At 47.1% G+C, this 24,039-nt stretch overlaps 1 protein-coding gene across 1 annotated transcript in view; it reads left to right on the top strand.

Annotated features, from left to right (window-relative positions):
• Positions 1-24,039, top strand: part of Bet3 (blocked early in transport 3) — a 59,756-nt gene that overhangs the window by 3,247 nt on the left and 32,470 nt on the right. The window lies entirely within an intron of this gene.

The following is a 24,039-nucleotide window of genomic DNA, read 5'->3' as shown; positions in this document are numbered from 1 at the left end:
GAAGACGCCATCCCTGCAGGCGAGGACTGAAAAGACAGAGACATTGCCCTTTTGTTTCTATAATGGTGTGCCACTTCGTCTACCATTGATAATAAAGCAGCCATACATTCCTTGACATGGAGGTCATCTTTGGTTTTGTGAAAAGGTCCGAAAAAGAAGATGCTGCAATGGGATGTACACATAGAGGCTACTGGGAGTACCAAAACAGCAGCTAAACGCTTGAAACTGAGTTTGCGCTGTCTGGTACTCTTTTTGATACACTGACAATGACCATTTTCATCATTGTCAAATCAATCTGCTGAGCATGGTGATGAACATTGTTAAGGTGCAGCAGTATCAAAAGAGCCTTGGTGCTTCACATACAGATGTGCATGCATTGCTGTTAGGGAAAAAATGATGCTGATTGCATTGCTATTAGAAGTGAAGGACCATGAAGTAAGAGTACAGGAATGCTGACTCTAAGGTCGCACAGTTTAATTGCAAATGATACAAGGAATGGGCACATGTCACATTGACTTCTGCAATTTACTGTCTCCTCCACACAGCTTCTGATAGGCGTGTGTCATCACACATGCATGATCGTCGCCCTCTGAATCAATGTTTGTCCAGAAAATGCAGTCCACTAACTGACATGTAAAGTTCTTGCAGTGATGTACTCACACACAATTCCAGTGGACAGCACCCATACTCTTTAAAGAACACAGCAGGCACTTGCATGCATGAGCAGGCTCATCCCTTTAGGATTCTCCTAAGCTTAACAATTATGCCTACTTCCCACCAAGCTGTGCTGACAAATGTTTTTCAGAAGAGTATAGGCTTGGACTTGTTGGTAATACGTAGTTACACTGGAAGCATAGCACAGTAAGGACGATCGACAGACTAGCCAAGACAAGCGCTTGTCCTATCTAGTCTTTGTTGATCGTCCTTACCGTGCTATGCTTCCAGTGTAACTGACAAATGTATCCATCTTTCCCAAAATGTTCAGCACAACATTCACTTTAATGTTGTAGATACAAGAACGGATGCCATTAAAAAATCTACAAAAGGAAAGTGTGCTGGCGGTTATTTTGGTGCGCATCGTAGCCTTTGCGCGGGTTTTTTGCCTATTTTTTCGTCACTGGTACTTTTTTTTCTTTCCCTCCGCAACGGGAAAAGGCAGCAGTTGGTTTGTCACTCTGCTGTCACTCCAGGCTTGGAGGTCTAGTGGACCGATCTCGTTAGGCTTGTTGTGGTGAAAACTGAACACTTCTCTCTCAGTCGCGCGATTGTCATGGCCTTGGGTAGAGCTGAGCAAAGGCACCTCCTATAGCAGACTGACTCTAGCATCACTGGAACAGTGCAAGTTGCGCACACGTTTTCCCCTCGTACAGCGATCCCATTCTGTATCGCTCGGACATTTGTTCGTCTACACTGTCTTCCGCCTACAGCGAGTGCATGCCTCGAGCTGCACCTTTCTGAACCCCATAAGTCTGAAGAGCTGTGCATGTGCTTGCTACATGGCCCTACTATGGCTAGCCGCACTAATCGCAAGGTAAGGCTGCCGGGTTTTGTCTGGATACTGCTCATCCAGTTAGCAGGTTACATAATTCTATAGTCCTTGAGCGTGGTCTGAGCGAATTCAGAGAGGCGGGCTTTCCTTGCAAGAAGAATCAAAACACGTATTCATCTAATTAACAAATATCACTTATTAACTTCTTAAATATTTAAGGCACATATTTCACTTTGAGAATTTTAGCTGGTGAATTTGCAAGGTGTATCCACCTTCTTCTTTATGTGTATGCGTATTTTTTGCACTGTTTTTGGAATTTGCTGTATCCACCTGGATTGAATTTTCAGAATGACAGCAGTTTGTAGATATGCGCCCTTAAGCTCACCGTGAAACTGCAGTGTTGTTCCACTTAGCTTTTGTAACAAAAATCTCTTTTATGCATTGAAGCACACAAGTAACTGGAACGCCAATGTATTTCGTCGCACACTTTGGTAAATGATATCTAGTAACTGGTGTCCTCCTGGAAATTCATTTAAGGTGAATACGTCTTGCAAGCTCGCCGGCTACAATTAGTATTTTGCAGTATGTGCCGTAAAGTATTTAATTTGAAAGTTAATAAGTGGATTTGTGTTAATTAGTTAAATATATGTTTATATTACTTGTGCTAGTAGTAATGTCCGCCTCTTCGAATTATCCAGCTCAAGGACAAGAATTATGCCATCTGACACAGCCCACCTTCAAAAAAAAAAAAACCGTAAAACTCATCCTCCCGCATATTACGTAACATAAGGCCGGCGGCCAAGCGATGAGCACCAACGTCGTGCGTCGACGAAGGCATCTCATGATCTCACCAATTCAGAGAACTTTTTCACGCATGCTTACTCCTATTGCATGGCTGCGTAAAGTAACGATAAGTTAGAAATCAGTCACGGTGCTGGCACTTTCAGTCAATGTTTACCTTCTCGTTGTATCGCGGTTTCGACGCAAGTAACCCAAACATTATAAGGCTTCCCTGAGACCACCCAACGTACAGCAGAGAAAGACTCCCGGTCTTTTCCAGGATCATGCCTATCTGCGCTGGCAGATCGATGTTGATTATTTCGTCAAAGCTGCGAGAGGATCAAGACAAGATGAATCAATGCGAGGGCGTTTTTGTGGTAGCAGCATGTGCTTAAAGCGCAAGGTATGTGACTTAGGTAAATACTAAAGAGCAATATTCCACATTGACAAAGATCCTTTTATTTTGTCGCCATCTAGGATTAGGTATACGGCGTGCAGGGCATAATTCTCTCAGTTAGTCGCAGCCGCGTTTGAGCGCGTCGGGGTGAGGGCTGTTATGGGAGGGGGGGGGGGGGGTGGCGTGCAAGAATGTAATGACATGCCTTTAAAGGTCACTTCAGTCTACTTAAAAAGCGTGTATGCATGCGTATTCGTAGATCGATCCTCAAAGCAGAGTAGGCGCGGCGAGAGAAAGCTGGCGCTGTTGGTTGCGCACGGGAGCATGTCTTCATTCAACATTATATTAACGTCACGAACACCTTGACCATAACTTTACTTCTACTACGCTCAGCGAATCTTTTCGCTGAAATGGCAGCTTATCCGTCCATGCCAGCTTTTACAGTGCATTGAGCCCGGTTACCCGGTGTGCTTAGAACGGGCAGCGATGCGCCAGGATATCAGCCGCACAATGAAAGAATGTCGCCGTAGCCCGTACTCAAAGCCGCGTGGGAGACGACCTTTAAACGGTGAAACTGACCCCGTAAACCGTGATGCGCATGCGCGAAATGCTGTCAAGCTAGATCATGATGGCATCCCAGGGTGTCTACCAACCGGGAAAACCGGGAATTCTCAGGGATTTTGAATAGCCTGGAAACACTCAGGAAAAACTCGGGGAAGTTGCGCTTCTATCAGGGAAAATCAGCTGTATTTTTTTTTTAAAGGGAACGAAATTCGCGGTGAGTCTGGCTGGAGTAACAAAGAGGAATCGTAACGAGTCTAACTTTGACGCCGTGTCGTCGGCTGGAGGAGTTGCCAGTGTACAGTCAGCGACCAACTTTCCGGATGCTCGATAATTCGGACAGCTTCTCGGCACCACCACGTACGCCTAGAGTCAACGCATAAGAACCTCTGAAATTTCGGACGCAAGAACCCTTCGCCGTCCGATTTTTGGGATATTTTGCCATGACCGCAGGTCCAAAATCGCATTAATCAAACAAAGCCACCACTGTCTCCATTTTGATTACCTCGCCGCCTCGAACGGCGCTCTCGCACGCGGTCCGCTTGCAGCCGCAGGTGCCACCACCGCGGCAGCCCTAGGCCTAGCTGCTTCGACGTTCGCTGTTAAGCTTCTTGCCGTTCGGTGCCGTGTTTTTCATTGAAAGAAGTCGCCACTTTTAGCAATGCGACTCCGGCTTTGTGGTCCTCGCTATTAGCTTCGAAGCTCGGAAAGCACGGCGCGTTGCATAATCCCGGTTTCTGAAAGTTATCTTCGCCTTATTACAGTACTGTTACGTGGTGAAGCGTGCGCGAAAGTATTGCGGTGAAGCATAGCAAGCGTAGGATGGGGCAATTGTCACGTGACGCAGTATGTATGCCTAAGTTATACACGCATGCATTCGCGTGCACTTTCACAGCTGTTGAGAGAGAGTCTCACTTGTGACAGAGTTCGGATATCATACCCAATGAGCTTTTAATCAGGCGATAGAAATAGCTCATATTCGAAAATATTTGCTTCTGTATGCATCTCCTTTTTATTCGTAATTGAGAACGTTCGACTCGATTCACAATAGCTTCTACCATTTTTTTTCGCAGGTGTTTTATTTGCTGAACATTTCGCTATTCCCCCCCCCCCCCCCCCCGCACTCCCATTTCTGTTTCCTTATTGATTAAAATAAGCACTACTCCTTATTATAAAAACTGCATTAAGTCGTTTTATTTGCTTACTGCTTACTAGAGAGTGGCAGCACCTGGCGACATGGTGCCCCCTAGCCCGCCTTGACATAAAACAAAGTTCTGTGTCACTCAGAAAATTTTGCAAAGGTACTCAGGGAAAACCTGGAAAACTCAAGGAATTTGGAAACGTCAGCTTGGTGGACACCCTGCATCCAAAATATCCGGCGTGGCGCGTAGCGTCAAACCTCTAATATCGGACTACAACAAGCCGAGAGTTGATTTACCTGAAATCCCAGTACTTTTTCTGCCACTTCTTGAGGCGGCGGTGGCTTGAGTAAGTGCTACCTCTGACGTTTCCCAACCACACATCAAAGCCGTTGTCTGCTAGGATGAAACCTGAAGGCATATTGAGACCAGGTCTCACTTATCCCCGAAAACACATGAACGTTCCTGCGAAGAAATGGTTTTTCAAGTGCCTAAAGGGCAGTCCGTTCTTCCTTTCCTGTTCTTATATATATCAAGTACGTCTTCCTTGCGCCTTAGTAACCATTGTTGGCAACCCTGACCAACTAGTTTCAACTGGAATATAGTCTGCGCATGGACACTGCATGGTATCCCTGATACACTTTAATCTTGTTTCCTGCAAAATAGTTCCACGAATTAGAATCGCGGCAACAATAGACCAGACGTAATTATACCCCACTCTATTAAGCCCGGTCCACGCCGCGCAAAGCTTACGCTGCGTTTTTCGCCGCTACGATTTCCGCAGATGCGAACTTCGCATTGCCGTTTCACATTCACCCAGCGCGGCAGCTGCGATTTTTGGCACTTTCGAGCACCTAGCGGAGGATTGAATTATTATTCGCGTCAGTTTGTTACGGTAAGAACAAAGCAAAGCAACATAGAAACTGTTTTCGTGAAAGTTTTTTTTGTGTCTGAGCGCGTTACTTTATCGGAACAAACATTAAGTGGGAAGGTCACAGTGCCGCGTCTACGATCCACGTTGTGATTGGCTCCCCATCCTTGCCGCATGTGCGTTTTCCGCGGAGAAGTTCAGCACTCCGAAAATCGAAAAATCGCTGGCACGAAGGGTCCGATGGCCCATTTGCCGCATCTGCGAATTCGTAAGTGCGAGAACTCATTCAGATTCGCATCATGCGGAACGAGCTTTAGCGTAGCCGGCCTACTGCACTGCAAAAGCGAAAGATGGCCACTGAAACAGACAGGGAATATCCTAAGGCACGACACTTGTCATCGTACGTGTTCCAGTCGCCCTTTATATTAGTCGCCAATTTACCTCGCGCAATTCTTAGTTCCAGCAAGTACTGATTCAGAATTACTGTCTGGTTTGCACGACAGTGTTTTGAAAGACAACGCGTACAGCAGTCCACGAGTGTTCATTAAGCAGATGGATGTGCCAACTTGATACAAACAGCGACAATAAAACGGTCTAGCAGCCGTTTGCTATGTATGTGACTCGACTTTCAGAAGACACTTCCTACTCGGTCCAGCACGTCTGTTGTAGATTACGCTTTCGGATGTCTACCTGTGCCTACTTGTAAGATTAAACCAAAGTTTCTAAGAGCAACAAAATTAGCTTCAGACAAAATTTATTGAGTGGCACTGACTTTCTGCCTAATTGCCGCGAACATAGTCCCATCGCGTGACATGACATAAACCCGTGAGCAAAAGTATACGGACCACAGGGTTGCCGAAAAACTGAATTTCTTCGTAATTAACGTGCATAAACTGAAATTGACGAGTACACTGGAAAGTTCGCAGTGCCAAGTTTAGACTGCACTCCTCAATTCCAAGTTGCATTCACAGGCAGATGAAAGAATCGGCTTTATCGCGAAATCCCTGGTCCGTATACTTTTGCTCACAGGTGTACATTCCGCGAGAAGTATTAATTATTGGGCTTGTTGGTCTTGTATCGCTGATAAGTAAAATCGGCCCAACAGAAAGCGCCCGCAGATTTCGCGGCACATTCTTTTATTGCGATAGCAGTTATATGGACATGCCAGGCGCATTTCTGCCGTCGTCGTGAGGTTCCCTATAAAGTCCAAGGGCGATAACACGGTCGTCGCGGGTCGCGCATGCTGTATGTGCCAGTGGAAGCGTGCGATTATGAGCCGGTGATTTCGGCTCAATCTGGCGCACGCAAGGGAGGGAAGCGGGAAGGAAGCGCGCCGTCTTGCGTCGCGCGCGAGCCTCTGGAAAGAGGGTAGGAGACGTGAAGGGGGGAGGGGGCGTTCTACTCCGGGCGGCCTGGGCGCGTGTAAAGGAAAACACGCTTTCGTCGCAGGCCATTTCCGCTATCATGGCGGCACCCCGGGCCGCGGCCTTCGACGTTGCCTCCGAGATTCAAGTTTGTTTGCGCTCCGACGCTGGGCTGCCGCCGCGGTGAACTCGGTGCAGCAGTGGACACTGACGCACGTTTGTTGATAGGAGCACGCATAACTTGCATTGTGCTGTATCCGAGGCACGTGAAGCAACTTGAATTTCGCCAAAAAGAATTTTGAACCACGCACACCCAACCACTTCTCTACCACCAAAGTTGCCCGTACCTTGTCTTTCATTGTTTACAAAGGTATTCCTCGGGATTTTGAGAACGGCAGTCCACAAACAAATGTGAAAAAAAAGAAACACCGACAGCGCACGTCCTTTATGTTTTTGTTGCAGTTCAAAGTGTACATTTCCGAGAACGCTAGTATAATCAGGTAAGACTTAACACCGCACACGTTACGCGGAGCGCGCCCTTGTCCAAAACAATTCGACGCCACACAGAGTGACTGAGTGCGTGTCACGCGGAGTGAGAAGCGCGCATATATTTGCAGATGTGCGTCCATAAGCCATCAAAGCATGGTTCGAACCATAAGCACTTTCCCGCTGCCGTGCGTGCGGCTTAGCTCTGGCCCCCCATTCCTCGTGGGATATGATTTTCTTATACCCGGTATGCGTGAAGGAAAAGCGCGTGGTCAACACGTAATTGTGTCGGTTCTTATTGGAATAAAGCGCAGACCAAGGGGGAAGCTCTACTAAAACACTGAACTTGCTGCCACTCTTCAGTTATGAAAAACAAAGGAAAAACGGTAATTTCTGATGGCTAAATGCATCTTTGTAATGCGGCAAAGCATTCAGTGCATTGCAGTGAAGCGAGTGAGAATTTGCGCGTATGCGCAGTGTAAGCAACCCGTTATTATAAAAACTGTAAACCTCACTTGGCCACGCCTCTAGCCTGTATTGTTATATCAGGTGCTCACCTGAGGCTTCCGAGCTGAAGCATACAATGCGTTGCAATGGAGTGAAGTGAGAATTTGCGCGCGCACTAAATGTAAGCAACACGTTATAAAAACTGAAAACACCACTGGGCCGCGGTTGTAGTCTTTATCTCAGGTGCGCAGCTGAAGCCTCCGGCTGCCGGTAATATTTTTCTTTTCGCTTGCTATCCAATTTCACCGCAGTACATATAAGTATTGCGGAGAAGCTTTTTAAAACACATGTACGTGTCGCAAATTTTTCAAAGACACAATTACGTGTCGGCCACGCGCTCTTCCTTCACGCATAGCGGGTATAAGGAAATCATCCCATGAAGAATGGGGTGTCAGAGCAGGAAATTGCACTCTTATGGTTTGAAGCATGCTTTGATAGCTTACCGTGTCGTCGTTAGTGTTGTGGCCTCAACACATGGCTTTACGATCATGCCGCCGTCTTCCTTATTCGCTGTGGCGCGTGCCCACTTTCCGCGTGAATGCTTTTTCGGCGTCGTTAAAAACGCAGCGACGTGGCTTTCGGAAGCGACGCGTAGCGTTGTCAAAGGCCTGCACACCAGCCTTGCGCAACGTTGCACAGGCGTTTCTTGGAGAATTTCAAATTGCTTCATGTGCCTCGGATACAGCACAACGCAAGTGATGCGTGCAACTGATGATGGCGGAAGTGGCCTGCGGCATGAGTCAATAGGCGCGCAGCTCTGATCCCCCGGCGCCAGATATGTTTTCCTTTATGCGCGGCCCGGGCAGCCGCGCGCGCCTTCCCAGGCCACTGTATCTTTCTTCCCTTCTTTCTTAGAACATACAGTCAAATATTTTGTCAGCCCGTCAAGGCAGTGATGCTTTTGAGCGGGACTGGACAGTGCTCTGGCCCGAATGACACAGTCTTGAAAGCCATCTGCGACGGGGACACACTCTGGCGGACGCAGTGCTTGTCCGGCTTAGTTCGTGTTGATCCGAGACGCAGCACGAAGGTCACTTCGCTCGCTGCAGCTGCCGCGCTTCCTAACACCGGCGTTATCACAGCGAGTTTCCGCGGTCATCGAGTGAGATATGCGCTTGTGCCCACGTGACAACGTGCTTGTTAATTTAATTAGTATGCCTATGTTTATATGTTTATACGGCTGATAAGATTACTATCCCCACTTCGTGTAGCTTGCCACTAATTTGCTGTCGCAACCGATGCTTCGCCTTTCGGGCTAAACTGCGCTTGTTTTCTTGTGCTAGACAAGTTTTGAAAAAGTTGTCATTGATATAAATTTTGCTAATTTATGAGTGAAGTACTGTGAAACTGTAGCTAACTTCCCAAAGCCCAACGTATCATTTTTGATACGCTGAATTTGATGTCTGAAAACTCTGATTTAGTGCTGTAAATCCAATGTACAGGCTATACTAGCGTTTTTGATATATTGCAGGAAGTGTTCGGTTGTGAATAGCTCAGCAAATGAATGACTAATTATGTAATCACCATACTCATTACCCTTTACTTAATTATTATTTCGCAGTTTTCTTCATACGGATATACTCTCTGTGTTCAGAAATACGTGTGAGCAAGTTGCTTCAATTTTCTTTGACGTACGGAATGATGTCCGGGCTTTGTGGGGCCAAACTACATAGCCTCCGCCAGGCGTTGCATCAATGTGCTTACCCGCCTTGGTTGCTCAGTGGCTATGGTGTTAAGCTGCTGAGCACAAGGTCGCGGGATCGAATCCCGGCCACGGCGGCCGCATTTCGATGGGGGCGAAATGCGAAAACACCCGTGTACTTAGATTTAGGTGCACGCTAAAGAACCCCAGGTGGTCGAAATTTCCGGAGTCCTCCACTACGGCGTGCCTCATAATCAGAAAGTGGTTTTGGCACGTAAAACCCCATAACTTATCAATGTGCTTCTTCGCGGAAAGCTGTTGCGAAAATTTCAATGTCACGCCGCCACTTGACTTTCGAGTGACGTCATCCAATGACATAACCAGTTTCCGCGGGTTCTAGAAGTTGTTTGGCGGTCTGTAAGCGTAATGTTGGCACTAAGGGTTTATATATAATTTTCATTAGTGGCGCTTTGAGAGATACGGGCATGCAATTATGCACCTGCGGCCACCTTACCAAGGCTTTGATCCGGCAAATTAACCACGTAATCCGCACTGCTACTTAGAAGCCCAGTCATGAGGAAGGCGATCGGCTTTCTTCGCTGCTCCGTTGTCTCTCTGCGTCCTTTGGATATTCGTTGTATCATGATGACGTAAGAGTCTCTGGTAGTGACGGTGTATTCCTCTACGGGGTAGCCGTTGCTGGTTATCAGCTGCGACTGGGATAGTTCGAAGTTATCTTCGTTAGCATATGCAACATTCTGCCTGTCCGTACTTCATCACAACAAGTGTACTGATGACAAGTGCTTTTGTGGTATTTGCGAACTGCTACTTCCACATTCAGGGTGTTTGAACCTAACAGATCACAGTTTACGGAATGCCCGAAACGTCGATAGTATCAGCAGGTGATGATGATGATGATGACGACGATGATGTCGGTATCTCCTTTGACGACAATTGGTCACCTAACCTGTTTTAACTAATCAAGTAATATAAACGTATTCATTAGTCTAGCAGTTTGTCTACGTCCCCGTAACCTTTCCTTCTTTTTCTAAATACTATATATCTACTTTGCATAGTTACCTATGCCTGTAACGGATCCGGTCTTATCAATTTCTTCTTTGCTTTTTTTCCACCAATAGTCTAAAGGCATCTTACTTGCTTATATCGACTGCTTATGGGTAGAGTTGGGGTTGCGCCCTCTCGCGAAGCTTTCTTCAACCACAACGCACTAGAAAGGTTTTTCGTGTTGTGTCATTGTTCTCGCAGAAGAGGAAGAAGCACGAAAAATTCAATATACGCTGACGATTGCTTCTTCTGAAACTTTTGCGCCAGCAGATTAGCAGAACATGGTCGTTGCAACTGCACTTTTGCATGCTTTAGTTGGCGCCATAGTTAAAAGATGGCGCCACCAGCGCTGCTGCACAGGTGTTCGTCTCCGGTGTTCCTGTGCTCGGTATGCTTAGTCGCACGCGTACCACAATACCGCAATACCGGTGAGTAGACGGGAGCAGCCGCACTGTAGTGCCATCGAGCATAACTAAGTTTCACCACTCAACGAGAAGAAGGGGAACCGAAGGGTCCCAATTTCGGTTAATTACAGCCACAGGAAGCCAACAGGCGATGAAGCAAGGGAAATCGCAGGGTATACGTTAACTTTTCTCTTTAATTGAAGTATACAAATAAGAGGAAAGAAAGTGGACGAAAAGGTAGCTTGCTACAGGTGAAAGGCGAACCCACGACCTCCGCATTATGTGCGTGCTTACGGCAGCTACGTGCCGGCACTGAGTATAAGTGTTACTGGAGTGCGTGTACTGAGGGCGAGTAAGAGAGAGAGAAAATAATGCAGAGAAAGGCAGGGAGGTTAACCAGCGGCAGTTCCGGTTGGCTACCCTGCGCAGGGGGAAGGGTTAAGGGGGATAAAAAGAAAAACAGAGTGGAAGGGGGAGATAGAAAGAAAGGGAGACAAGCACGAACAAAGCGCGTACACTACAGAGCGGTAGGGGGCGGCATTCTTAAGAGTCTGTCGTGAAGCCCCGTGGACCGCAAGAACCTTAATAGCGCGAGTAAGGCCTTCAACGCGGATGTCCTTCCGGAGCATTGGCCTAGAGCTTTTAGTTCTTAAAGTGGACGATTGTCCAACTGGTCCAGTACTCTGCAACGATAAGCTATATCTACTTAGGTGTTGGCGCGACACGTCGGTAGCAACCCATATTTAACGCACTATGCCGTTGTCCTATTTTTCTTAGACGAAAAAGGAATGAATGTACATTATCCGACGATTACTATGCTCCCTAATGCGAAATTTGAGTGCAGCTCTATACGTGTTTTCATATCGCCGTATGTTAGCTGGCGCGGATAATCTGTCTCTTGCGGCACGTTGCAAACGGAGCGAAGCGCGGAGTGAAACTTCGGCCGACTTTCTTCAACGTCAGCCGACTTTCTTAGCAATTTTGAGTTCATATATAATGTGTTTTATCCTCCTAGCTCACGTTTTCTCGCCCAGAATTAAAGTTCCTTAGTCGCTGGTTTTCTTCCTTTTCTTAAAGTTGTTTAAATTTCTTGAATTTTTAAAATTGTATTTATCACAGGCTGCCCTATATATTGTGGTTTTCTCTTACATTCTGTTTTATTTGAAATTTTATTTATTTACCCTAATTATTCTTTCTCATATATCGAATATAGCTTAATGCAGAGCTGTAAGTCAGCGCATTACGCAAGTCGTACAAATGGCGCTTGGCTTTAATGCTTTTTGTGAACTCTGTCCTCAGCATGTCGCGTTTCGTTTCTTATTCAAAACATATACCTGTGTTACCTGAGCCATGAAAACGCATTTCTACACGCCACCATCGCTGTACAATGTACAAATGAACAGTTATCGGGAGCTCTTCAACGTTGGTATAGAGCTCTTTCTCTCGACGTCTTCCTTCCGGTTTTTCTTGCGTGGAAACGACGTACAACGCCAATTTCTCATGCAAACTTGTGCTGTAAGCAACCTCGCTCCGAATGAATGAAGTTTGACGTATGCCACTTATAAGAACGTAGAGGTCGGAAGCATAGGGCTTACGTGCACGTGTGATGAGCGGGAAGCAATCTTATCTGTTACGAGCATGTAAAGAATACAGAAAAAACAACGAACAGGCGTCAGCTTTCTAAACACAAAGGAACAATTGAAAGTAGAACACAGTGGGGGCGTATGAGATTGACAACAAAAACGGTTTGTTTCCATACAAAGGATGGAAATGCAAGGGAATCAGAAAAGCTGTGCCAAGTTTTCAACGCAAAGGAATTTTCGAGGGCAGAACTCTGTGGGTGGATAATGCGTAGGAAAACACTGATTCTGCAAAGGATAAAACACACAAAGAAAAAAAAGATAACAGTGGCCAGTTTCGAGCCTGCCTCCCTTGCTGGATTTCTTCGCTACCTACGTGAAATCAGATGCAAAACAAAAGCATAAGCACATATTTTCATAGGCGCTACACAGCTGAACAGAGGTAAGTTATCATTTTGTGCTTAACGATCGAGCAATAGTCCTTCCAGTACAGGCCGCACTTCTCCGCGCACAGGTCCTTTAATTATTGGGTCGTGTGACCCAACGGGCACGTCGTGAAAGACGGCGTACTAATACGGCACCCCGCTTTGTCCTCCCGGCAGGCGGCGCCCAGCAGAGGTGAGCGAGGATTCTCAAAGACGTAGTCAGGCTGACGGCAGAACGACTATAGAATCCTGACAGCAGGAGCAACCAGATCTGCGTTTTCTTTGCCGGCGCTGTCCCGGTACGTTGCCCCGATCACCCTCGCTGGAGATCGCCATATTTCCAGTTGCAGTGAGAATTCCTCAGCAGCCGCCTCTTGCGCTTGCACCGGTTAGTCAGCAGTCTCAGGGTCAGTCCCAGGGTCGTTATAAACATTACCAGTACCAGGCTCATGTCCGGACAGTGGTCCACCATGAAGAAGTTCGGAATTGCGTATATCGGGCCCATGAAGGCGATAAAGCCCCAAGATGAGCAGTATCCTGCGTAAAAGAAGGGATAAACGCCTTCAAGTCATGCGAAAATTACGTTGTCAGTTGAACCCATTTGCGGAAAAGATCTTCGATGTTGCGAACTCATGAAGCGAAGATTTTGACTCGAGCTCATTTCGGTAACCGCGTATTCCACGTTTGGCTTGCGACAAACATTAAGGTTCCCTGTTTCATATGAGAAACTCATGCTAATGATTGCACTCAAACCTAACGTCCACGGCATGTTGGTTAAAAAGCCGGCAGGTGCACCATGAACGGGGGCCATACCAGCGTTTAAAAATGAATATATCTCTTACGCTTTTGCATTCGGCGGCTTGCTTTTTCAAATCTGTTGCCTCCATAAATGTGTGTTTCCTTACAACTCTCGGATCATTTGTGGACAAGTTAGGTTCTATAGCTGCTCCCTGTGTACATAAAATATGGCACAGAAGGCAAACACCTGATACTGAGGTGAGGCAAACACCTGAGGAAGCCCCACTGATACTTCTCTCCTGTTGTGAGGGGCTGATATAGCAATAAGTTTATTTTAATAAAATCTGCTGTAAAGCAAACGGGACGTATTCTATACGTTGCCTACGCCCGAAAGGTGTTAGTTTTTTTCAATTATGAGCCTTATTGTGACGAACTTGTAAACTTACGCATAAGTAGACGGCCGACTAATGCAAAGCCAGTGTGCGTTAAGACTCTGTTAGTATACTTTGCCCAATAAGTAGTATTTTCACGTTGCCACTCCTCTACGCCAATCTGTGGACGCAGAACTAGTGCTTCCACTTACACTTCCTCGTAAGCAAACAACTTACGCTTCTTCGTTAGTAAACAAATGCGAAAGCGTCAAGTGGCCCACTGAGCGAAAAGGTCGTCGTCTGTAGCAGCGAAACGGTACCTAAAATTCCCATTGGCTGCGACGCCGCGTTAAGAGCGCGCCTTGACGGAGCAGAAACGGGCCAATCGGAACACCTTCTGCAACGTTGGCACGCCAGGTGATGCGTGAGTGGAGAGGACGTCTCCGCGACGCCACGTCACCGACGCGGCGCGACAGACCAGATACGGTGACGCGACGCGTCGGGGCGAGGCGGGTTGTCGGCAGCGTCGGCGAGGCAGTCACGTGACGCGCGCTTGCGGCTGCCGCCGTTTCGCTCTCGATAGATGGCGCGCGGCCCGTATCCTTCTCTCTCTTTCTCACCCCGACTGTGCTTAGCTGCGGCTCGCGCCTGCCGGCCTTGGTGGCCGCTGCTGCTCCCTCAGTCTCGTCGCGCAGGAGGTCGCTGGCATGCGGAGTCCTTGACGCCTCAGCAATATCGTACAAATGATTCCAGTCTACAGCCAACATGCTAACGTAGAAACTGTACAAAAAACGCACCAATTTAATCGAAAAACTCGATAACGTACGCCCCGCAGCAAAACTCAAGAAAAAACGTTACTCGCGGCGAAAACCCAGAAGAACCACTCAGCGGCCTTCAATTGGACATTAATGCGTTCGCGTTCACAACTAATAAGAAGAGCTTAGATGTCCTCGGCTTTGCATGTGCTTTACAAAATGTGGTGGTTGCCTATCGGCGCCGCGTAACGGAATGTCCAGACTTCTTAAGTGCGTGCGATGGCGCGCTCCCGCCGGGGTGGGGCGGGCGTGAGCCGCTCCGAGCTTTGGTGTAAGATGATCCGCAGCCTGTGCCGTCGGGGTGCTCCATCTCGCGTAACGTGTAGGCGCCCGCCGGGCAGTACTTCTTTTTGGCAGTGTAATGACGTCACAAAACCGTGGTGGCTAGCTTCTTTCCAAACACACTTCCTTTAAGGGCATCTGCATATATTGTTACGGTAAGAAAAGAGGACAAGGTTGTCCATAGTGAAGACGACGAATTGGGAACAGCCTCTCGGGATTCTCGGCTGCTGTCTATATACGCCTTGTATATACATCTTGTAAATGGTTTTATACCCGTGGCATTTTGGTGGACGTGCGGGGTACGCGTCTTCACAATCGACGACCTTGTCCTCTTTTCCCAACGCGTAACACCACTATATACCACTCACCTGATCTGTCCACTACGACGTCCTCGAACTGCATGTAAGAGTCCTCTCGCCAAAAGAACTTCGCCGCATGCGCTGTCTGCAGGAAAGACGTCACCGCCATCGCCCAGTCCCAGCCCGTGGTCTGCACCTGTGCCTTCCAGCTGACCAGCACGAGAAGCTGCCACAGCATCATCCCGAATCGGCTGTTCGTCCACAGCTTGACGTCGAACCTCTTGCCCACGCGAGGGTACAGCTCGAGTCCCCAGTAGAAGTCGAACACGGCGCTTCCGGAGGGACCGTGTTCTCCTGGAGATGGACTCGTCAATCCTTTCACGTAAAGAAGCACCGAAACGATGAAACCCTCTATGGTCAGCACCACGACCAAAGACGGTATGGCCCGGTAGATCGGGTACCCCGGCAAGTCTTTCTCGACCAGGAAGTAGCTGGCGATCAACATAGACAGGACCTAGTAAGTGAATCCCGAGTTTCGGTAGACGGGCCTGAATCCCGAAGGCGTCGGTGGGCCGCGGTATGCTTTTCCTTCGAGCAGCGGGATCGAGAGTCCGCTGTACAGTGTGAAGGCGACCGCGAATGTCCAAGCCTCCCTCGTGCCGAAGCCTTGGTCTGTGCATGCGCTGTAAAAAAATTGCCCGAATCCTGCCTTGAGGGCGAGGGATGGCGACGACTTGTGAGTGATCACGAAGGAGATGGCGCACATTAGTGTGACGGGCATGCTCAGGATCAGGACGAGCGGTACCACCGTGTACCAGAAGAAACTTGGCCGCTGTGGTTTAGCCACCATGCTGACACCTACGAAGACGCGTAAATTAGCAACGAACAGTGACATACATGTTTAATGTATTTTGCATAGTCGTAACCATGCCGTCATAAGTAGCCTGCTTTTTGTATTCGAACGACCGGTATTACCAGCATCATTCGGTGCTTCTGAGCTGCTGCTGCTGATGATGATATGCGGTGTTTTATGGCGCAAGGGCTAGTCATGGCCAAAGAGCGCCAAGCAATGTTTTGATGCAGTCAGATGCAAATAATTTCTTTTTTCTGAGCTGAGACAGCCCATTAAGACATATGTGTACTCGTTTTCATTACTGCCTATAGATTTTATTAATGAATTGCAAGTACAAACTCCATTACCCACGAACTATTGAGAGACCAAAGTCTACACAGCTACTGGTATTTGAAATCCTCTATTTCAAACAAGAGTTGGGGCGAATCGGTGCTTTCTATGCTTTGACATGAAACTCCCTGCCTTTTCTCTTTCATTCCTCCTCCTCTTTGATATGAAATTAGTGTATTATGAGCAACGGACCCGTTTGGATTCGTTTGCATTAGAAAACAAAAAGCAGCGGCAGACTTGTATGAACATACATAACCTTATAGACATCTGTAATGGCTCAGTACAAAAGGTAGCAGCGAGGTAGTTATATAATGGTATGGAAACTAATTAGAACAATACAAAGGCGATTATTTTAGACCAAAGAATGAAGAAATCCTTCTACGAGTAGGTATAATTTCAAACGGCCGCACCATTGAACTTGTTGATCCTTTTAAGTGCCCAGGCGTGGTGTTTTCTGCAACTATATCCTGGGATTGCCATGTAAATATTCTAATCGAAAAGAACGCTCGCATAACAGAAATAGTTGGTCGCCCGAAACACCTTCTCTCCAAACAGTGGAAATTGCTTATCTGTAATTCTTTATTTTACTCTCACTTAACCTACTGTACGTGTACTAGTCAGCTGTGGTACCACGACGTCTTCTAACCTGCAAAAATACGTATAATGTAAGAACGGTTGCTAATTAAACTACCCCTTTTGGGACACCAACTGCTGATCTATTTATCAGTGCTCGTAATATTAGAATCCGCCTGCGGTGCCGCTATAGATTAAGTGTACGATTTAAATTTAAAATTAGAGGAAACTTGGAGTATTTGACAGCGATTTCTTGTTTAGAAGAAACAAAAACAAAAAAACATGGAAAAGAAAGACGGCATATGATTGATGCCAACCGTGCGTTTAAACTAGGGAATACAACGCTTACGCTATACGTTGCCATGTCTTCTCAAGCACTATGACTGCATTAATATCTATTTTTCTTCTGCTTCAAGCAAATTGCACTTCAAAGTTGTATACGCGAGCGCATAATTTAGCAGCGTGGATAATTTGGCCGTTGTGGTTATATTTGCCGTCTCTTTACTTTAACGATATGATCTCTAATTACGTTCACAACCGTAGCAATTTAGTCCCGTTGGTATACTGGGGCAAAATGTATTGAATAGCGCAAGGGCGTGGGAAGAAAAAAAACAAAGATAGAGCTCTAACTGAAGAAAAAAAAATAATCATAACGAATTGCACCTGATCAACCGGGACTATTTTTATTTCCCGCATAACGCGAATCGTTCGTAAACAGAACAGATGTGATGCCGCGAAACCTGAAGCGTGTATCAAGCTGTCTCGTTATTTCTGTTCTTAATCAAATGTGAGAGATGCAGAACATTTGCCTCCAGTGACTCTTCGATATATGCCTTTATATACGCTGTGATCAAACAGACAATTCAACGTTGTAAAACAGTCACAGCAACCTCATCGCAATAATACATGCATTGAGTGTAGCGGCGACCGCACCTCTATATCCTCGCATCACGCCCATCCGGTGGAATCGTAAAAATAAACGAAAAAGAAATGACTCGCCATTCCTGCCCTGCGAAAGCGGATGTCCGGCGAAGCTATTGAACGCCACCACTAGAACTGCTGACGGAAGTATGCAATGCTTTATTGCTTTATAGTAATGGTAGTAATGGTAATTTAGACTAATGGCAGTAACGGGAGTAACGGTAATTTTGACAGCACGCCGCTGCCGGTCGTAATGCCGTTTCTTCTTCCCTTTGCCGCTCCTCTTATTCACGCTGCTCCTCGGGAGTCCTAACCATGCGCTTCCTACCGATAGCGGATATGTAACAATGAAGTCAGTTGCTAGGCCGGTTCTTCTGTATACCAATTGATAGACACGTCGCTCTCCACGTCGCAAGCTGCCGTCGCCGAGGCAGCTTGCGCAGCAGTAATTTTAACCGGGAAGCGTATGCGGATAGCGCTATTGTTAGCAGGAGCGCGCCATCATCAGTTATGTGGGTCGGATGCTTGTTTTGTGACGTAGCGTGTCTTTCTTGTGCTGTGTCCTTTTTTCTTGTTTTGTGCTTGCTCTTTGATGAAACGAATGCTGTTCTGCATGTTGTATGCGCCATACCAAAGAATGTACGCCGGCTACACCTCCTCCGACAGTCGGCCCGGTGTTACACAACCACCGAGATTGACCCACATTTTTGCCCACGGACGCGGACACGAAAAAGGCCGACCGACGAGAGGCTAACAGCGCCGCTGTAAAGAATATGTGTAAAAACATAAAAGGGCCTCCAATTCACGCTGTGAAGGTGGTTGGACAGTGAAACTGTTAACGACAATTGGAAAGATTACGCGTTGCGATGTAGCTTGAAGTTATTCAGGTGGCGACATTGACGTGCACTTTACCTGTTTATTAGCCTAAAACGTTTCAACGGCCCGCGACTTGGCTTGCGCCAGTACTTTATGCGCCTACGAAGAGTGGGTAAAAGAGAAATGCACTTAAACCACACTTTCGCTGTGCCTCGTATATATATACGCGGCCGTCCCATAGCACTGTCGCAACACAAATCATTTGCTAGGCGGGTTCTTCTTTTACATGCGAAAGTGTAGTTACGTCACTCCCTGCTTCGTATGCTACATTTTTCGCTTCCCGGCAACTGCAACTTACGCAACCGTAATCTTCACGGGAGACGCTTGCGGCGAAAGCTATACGGGAAGGCGAGCTTTCTGGTTCATTTCTTTTCTTTCCCGAGCACGGCCGGCGACGCCGCTGTCGCGCATGCGCAGAGACGAGCGCCATCTGCTGGTGCTGCAAGGAACCCAGCGGTGCACGCGACGCGTCCCTCCCGAGTTTTGCCTACGGACACGACAGACCCATTGGGAAGTAGGGCTGTAGTGATTAAAATGGAATTTAGCGCCCTGTCTTTCGTTGCTTCCTGCCCACGTCCTTGCGCTATTCATTTTATAGTTACGTCTTTATTTTGATGTCATTTTTGTTTGTTTGTTTGTTTTGATGTAATGTATAATTATGCCTGTGCTGCTTTGAACCCTTGTAGTGGGGTCAGCGGGGCTTGTCAAGCTGCCGAAGGGCAGCTCTTATTCGCCGCTACTTCGTCTGTTTGTGAAATAGACGAAATAAAATTGATTGATTGAAACTAAATTGCCTACCAACCGTCCAGAAACCAAGTTTTGCACAATTACTGGTACTTAAAATCGTCTTCTCCAGAGAAGAGTCGGGGCGAAATGGTTCCTTCGATGCTTTGATATGAAATTGTATTATATCAACGGACCCATTGGGATAATTAGGTGAACCTCTGGTATAGCTTACTTCGTTTGCGTTTGAAAAAAACAGGCAGCGGCAGACTTGTCCGAACATGCAGAAATACGATTCGATTTTCAGCGATGTCCTTATTGTGACTAGTCCCCCTTCAAACCACCTTTAACGCTGAACAATCTCGAGGAAACGCCTCAAGCAGCTGCAAACAGGGATTGACCAGCGTTCAGTGCGGTTAGTGAAAACCTAGTTCCGCTGACGACGTTGCAGAAAATTTGGAGGACGCTGAAACTTCGCCTTTAAGAGTGGAACGCGATAGCATTCAAATTGATTCTCACGTTTCACAGCAGCTGCAGCTTGTGTAACCGTAATGTTTTCCTAAAAACGTGCGTGCGGTGAACGCAATGCACGAAGGGCGAGCTTCAAATGGCAGCTGGAAAATAGGTTTGTGTTTGAGTTTCCGCGTAACAGAATTATGTTATCTCGTATATTCAAATTACAATTCGGCGGTATCATGTCTGGAGGGGATGTGCAAGTCGTACTTTACGAATCTTCTGGCGTATCTTACTTTGAGAAATTCAATTAGTTCAGTAACGCCTCTGCGCCATGCGGAGGGCCAGCGTGGATCGGGATGCGTGGTTCGGGATGATTTTTCTCATACGGACAACGACGCCGACGCCGGATTTTCTGCGACGCGGGGCCCATAATGCAATCGCGTTAAAATTGAATTGTAATCCTGCTAGGTCGCACTATAGCCTGATGCAGTTCATCGGATGATTTTAGGTGAAGTGCAGTACAGAGTCATGTTGGGAAGACTGAAGGTTTAGTTTTCGCAAACACTTTCGTTCGCTCCTTAACAGCGATGGGCTAATGAGTCCAGAATAATTTCGGTCGTACGCTTTCGACACTCAAACTTGCTGTTGACGTGCTTCGATATGCATCGGCTGCCGAGGGGTCACAGCGTGCTGCCCCTGCTTTTACACACATTACTGCTAACGAGTGCCAGTTGCAAATTGGCAATTTGTAGCCCTACTGCGGTAATTCATGGACATTACCCGCGTGTTTTTAAACAGCCAGCGGACTACATCGGCTCTATGCCTGTACCCGATATGCTGAGTGCAGTGTCGGCATCCGCCGACCGGAGCACTGTTTCACAAGCTAACAATTTTCGTGTACACGAGATGGGTATCATAAAGGTATCGTCGATTGCACGAATAGGTGATGGTGCGCTTCCTAATAACAGCTGACTTGTGTTACGTGTACGCAGTTCAGTGCTGTGCTGTGCTCGCCTTAATGGTTTTCCACGCTCTTTGCCTTTACCTTTTATGGGCGTCTATATCTTCTACAGTGCAGGGTAAGAAACCGGCATTGGGGTCTATTTGGTATGCTTTTCTTCCTTTTCTTTTATCCTATCTCTCTCTATCTCCAGAAAGTACCTCCAAGGAACTGCAAACCATCTTCGACATTTAGACTTCCCCAACATAATGAGGTGTGAATTTGTTCATGAACAGAACCTTCAGCTGTATACCCTCGTAACTTGAGTGTGGAAAAACATCGTTCAGTGACTTCGTGATTGTACGATCCACTCCTGAAGTGCCACTGCCTCGAGAACTGTCCTATTGACTATTGGCTATTGACTATTGTCCTATTGGCGCGAAGTGAGCTAAAAACAAGCCTACCGGGGCACAGCGTCAACATCGCAGAAAACGAAAAGTAGAACCAGAATAGCGAAGTTCAGGGGGGATATCCTGCTCTGCAACCACAAGGAAGGTCCAGCGCAACGAGCAACAAAACCTGTCGCCGTGACGCGGAGGTGAGACTCACCTCAGGGTAGTGATATTGAGAGCAATAAAAGATGGTGGGAGGGCCTGGGTAGAGACGCCCAAAATTTATAGAATGAGAATCCTATGGGGAAGCAGACGATGTGAAACATATAAGGAGCAGGTTTGTGCGTGAAATTCTCCAGAAACAGTGCTCGAGTTTTGTACGTTTGGCATCGTCAAGGGACAAAAATAAATAAATAAAACGGTGCCGTCATATTCATTTGCATGCTAAACAAAAGGCTTTCTGGCGTTCTTTTTTTTCTACTTTTTATCAAGTTTGAGTAAATCTTTTCTATAGCTCATCACAGTTTACTCACGAAGGGCCTAAATTGCGACCAAGTACTGGATTTTTCAGCTGCATTTAGCGCTTCACTCTTGCATTATAACAGTGGCAATGGCACTTACCGTCGGGTCCGGCCATGTCGCTCAGCTCCGGAAAATTTCTAGCACACCAAGCACACGAGCCGCCGTTCAGGCAGATTTCTGGGACGCTCGTTGTTCTGGCTGTTTTCGAAGGTGGCACATATATCGTGTGAGTTTAACCAAATCATAAGACTGTGAAACACAAGACGAGACGAAGCTGAACACCGCACGACGAAGCTGAACAGCGCAGCACTCCTGGGGAAATTAAAAACGTTGCCCTTGAGCCATTTTGCGAACGGTGCAAACATTGTGACTTACCACTCTGGGCCGTTGGACATTAGCTGACGCAAAACTGCAACAGGTGCGCGTTCGGATATACGTTACGTGCGGCGGTTGTACAGCTGCGTAGGCGGGGGACAAATGAATGCTTACAACTCTATGGAGTAGGAAACGAAGAAAGTTGTGGTGGAATGTGGAAATCCACAAAAAAAGATGCCTTTACGTGTCAGACAGCTGTCCCATGGCGAGACTGACTAAGGCAGCAGACCTTCGGCACGGATATTATTGTAGTTTCAATACTGCGGAACATGTGTTTACCACGAGCAGGTATGGTTGTTCCCGTTGGCCCCGATATTGCAGTGTATAACCTCTGTCAATTGTATGTATCTCGTGCGTTTAAAGATTTGGCATTTCGCAGAGAATGCAGACTCGATGGTATACTTCAAGTCCGCACAGATATTCCGTGGGAAGTTGTACACGCGTCTAAGTACGTAAGTCGATGTTCGTGTAATTAAACGCAGTAGCTTCGTAAAACAAATTACACCACCAGAACCACACGTCATAAACTTACAAAATTGTTTTAGCAGCGCGCGCAATGTACATGCTGCTGCAGTTGGGTGCGCAACGTTGTAAGCGAGCTGCGCATGGCCCTGGCAAACAAGGACGCGTGATAAAGATCGTGCAACCTTTCGTGCGACGTATAAGCCTCTGTGCTCGCCGGAAATCCTGATTCATGTGGTGCTATATTAAGGCCAAAGTCGCAGTCTCCAGCTCGCAAAGTCTGTTTCACGGGTCGCGATTGTGCAGCTGCTAATAGTATTTTAGCAATCGCGATCACCTTGTGCCTTTGTGTCGCTTGCACGAGAGCAACATCAACAAAAAAAAAAGAAAGGAAACAGCCTGCCTTTCTCATGCCGAGTACATTTCCAGTCACCTATATACTGAAATCAGCGAAATGTAAACGCGCCAGTGTTTCACTATAGGCAATACCTTTTATGGGAAAGACGAAATAAGTAAGCCGCGGGAATGAATTAAAATAACTCGAGCTTAGTGGATGTGATCGGTGCGTTGACTGTTTTATATGCGAGGCTACATTCGTGAAACATGCTTCGCAAAAAAGGAAAACCAAATTGTTACTCTGGCTTTAAAATTAGGCGCTCACAAGCTGAAACATCAATCTCGCGTGACGCTTCTCAGCTTCATCAAAGTGCGCAACGACTGCTGGATGGCTGATGCATGTATCATTCGATCGTACGTAAGCACGTATGTAGCGTAAGTAGCGCCATTGCAGAAACGAGTTGGTGTTTTTTTTCAGACGGCTAGATCTGTAATACAATCTTGGGATTCCGTGGACTTTCAAAATGATAATGCCATCCGACGGCACGTAGATCACACAACGAGAGAGAAAGCGAGACAGAAAACAAAGAAAGTAAAGGCAGAGAGGTCAACCAGGTGACCGTCTGGTTTGCTACCCAGCACGGTAAAGGAAACAGGGGAATATATTGAGACAAAGAGGGATAGAGCGATATAGCACCGCGAGCACACAACAGGACACACGGCGATGTTACAATCGGTCACTGAGACCGGCGTTTTTCAAAAACGGCAGCATAGTGCCCGACTAGCTCTCTGCCCCATCGACGGATGTGGCCAGGGTCCAACAATTTTTGTTTCAGAGAGCAAGCGAGATTGGAGCTTCGCGGGGGTCACGTGCGGTGAAAGAGGACGGTTGACCAGCAACCTTCGAACAGAAGGCCTCCGCTACGTCGATACCTCGGCGGCCTTGGCAGAGAGCAAGTCATTTGAAAGGGTGACGCTGTTGCGTCCATGTTCGAAGACCGCACACCGTTCCTCATATTTGTGACAGTGGTTTATGGGGGTCAAGAGACTCGCCGAAAGACTTGT

Source organism: Dermacentor albipictus, chromosome 5 (assembly GCF_038994185.2).
Source record: "Dermacentor albipictus isolate Rhodes 1998 colony chromosome 5, USDA_Dalb.pri_finalv2, whole genome shotgun sequence".
NCBI classification, from domain to species: domain Eukaryota; kingdom Metazoa; phylum Arthropoda; class Arachnida; order Ixodida; family Ixodidae; genus Dermacentor; species Dermacentor albipictus.
The sequence above is the reverse complement of the archived record's forward strand: the minus strand, read 5'-3'. Positions and strand labels throughout refer to the sequence as shown.